The sequence below is a fragment of the Hydra viridissima genome, unplaced genomic scaffold (genome assembly GCF_058129835.1).
Source record: "Hydra viridissima isolate aposymbiotic clone 2 unplaced genomic scaffold, HvirCarnegie_v1 scaffold_5, whole genome shotgun sequence".
Classification (NCBI taxonomy): Eukaryota; Metazoa; Cnidaria; class Hydrozoa; order Anthoathecata; family Hydridae; genus Hydra; species Hydra viridissima.
In genome coordinates this window covers 14,040,234-14,042,559 of record NW_028324304.1, presented here as the reverse complement: position 1 = coordinate 14,042,559, position 2,326 = coordinate 14,040,234, and positions in this window count along the sequence as shown.

Below are 2,326 nucleotides of genomic sequence, written 5' to 3'. Positions count from 1 at the left end.
ATACTTTTTTCTACGATAAACAGGTTGTTTCTGAAGTTAGGTCTCTTTGCGTTGCATTGGAATGGGCTCTGAGATCATTTTAGGTTAAAAAAATTTTTTTTTTTTGGCTGATAAATCCCTTAGCCCACCACGCCTCACATATCCATCTGTAAGTTTAATAGTACATATTGACATAAAAGTCATAAAATCTCAATTACAAAATATGTTTATAAAATCGTGAATTTGTCAAATTTGTAATATTTCATTAAAACAATAACCGGGATAAAAAGTTCTGTCGTCTTTCAGATGTGTTTTCAAATTCTATATGAATCTTAAAGGATCTTTTGAAATAGGATCGGCTTTCTAAACTTTTTACAATATTTTAAAAGAATATTTTAATACATGATAAGTATTTAGAAAAAAAAACTTTTATGTAGCTAATAGCAATCTGAGAATTGTTTTAGCTATAACACATGTACTTATTTCACTTCAATACCATAAATTTACATTCCATCGCTGCATTCGCCTCGATTATAAGTCAAAGTAAAGTTTTAGTTACAAACTTTGTTTCAGATCATAGCAAACTGTAAGCACTAACTCTGATAAGTCTGTTGATATTCTCTTTTAATACTCTTTTGATTATTTAAAGTCTTTTTCCATTTGTTTTCTTTTAAACGATTCCTTTCCAATTACAACTTCAATGTCAAAAGCGAACTATATAAACAAAAGAGTTCGCTATTTTCCATGCAATTTTGGTAATCGAACTGGCGTTCGGTATGGTTACACGCTGTTTGATTATTCAAACACTGATACTGATAGCACACTAAATAAAGACGGTAGACAGCGATTCGCTTTTATGGTCAGCAGAGGTACCACCACAAAGTTCTTGGATGGGAGGGGGTCCAGTAGAAAGTTACGAAAACTAATTATTATAACCACACTTTAAACGCTATGAGTGAGAGAAATCGCAAGGCTTTCTTTCATGTTACTCAATTTAAACTTTTACCGGGTACATTACGCTAGCTCAGAACTTCGCACCACTAGTCGGAAAAAAGGACCATTAACCAGTTAAAAACTGTCCTACCTTTTATATTTTTAGTGTTATTGTAATCAAAAAAATTAAACTCGAACTTAATAAACCTTCCTGTGCCTGAACTTCGAACAAACTACTGATGTAAACCTCAGAGAGACAGGAAAATGCTTTTGTTTGGGTTATCACCTTTTTATCCATAACCTTGCAGGCCCCTAAATCAGAATTTAGCCAACACTGAAAATTCGTTCTTAAGTTTTTACATAGATTTATAATAATTAACTTAAATTCATTATGATTAATTTAAATCTATTGAAACTAGCTTAAATTTATCTTCAACTAAAATAAAATTTTGATATCAGTAAAGCTTTAACATTTTATAGCAGATATTTGGGACCTTTTCAATATGATTTGAATAATATAAATATGAATATGAATAATAATATATAAATAAGTTTTAAAGTCTTCTTTTAGTATACCTTCAATAATTATCCGTATATCATATGTTCGCTCTCTTAATCTCTTCTAATATCGTCAAGTAGCAGAGTAGCAGCATAATAATTTTCATTTTGTTTCCAGTGTTTTTTTGTTTGTTTTTTTTTTAATTTTTAGCAAAACTTAATGAATCTTCATGTAATTTTTACATTTCATTTCTCATTCTAACCTCCAACTTGCTACGATACTGGTTTAACTATTTCCGCCATCTTGCAAGACTGTCATAAAACTAATTCGTTAGAGTTCAAACAACAGTTTTAGCACCAACAGTTAAGCACCTATGTTCAACGCGTATAGTTAATGCAGTAATATGTTTTACGCGTCTGATCTGATGGTAGCACGCATAGTTTTTGGCTAATAGACGGCACCTTTGATCTATAACAATGTGTTATATACATATATATATATATATATATATATATATATATATATATATATATATATATATATATATATATATATATATATATATATATATATATATATATATATATATATATATATATATAAATAATAAACAAGTACGTAATAATAGATATATAATATGTTTTACTCGTCTGACGGTACTTTTTATGCTACTACATGTTTCTTACAGATTTTTTGATTTGTACGATGTTTGCAATGTTTTTAAGTGAAACAAAAAGTTTCACTTGTTCTTTTCGGTTCGAGCACTTTTTAATTGTTTGTCGTTTACAGCTTTTAAAAGTACAAAGCTTTTGAACTTTTGAACTTATAAATCAAAAGAATTTTTACTTGGTTTCTTTTCCGAATAAATCAAGGCGAAGTCGGGCGCAATAAGTGATGCAGCTTGTTGCAGAGATG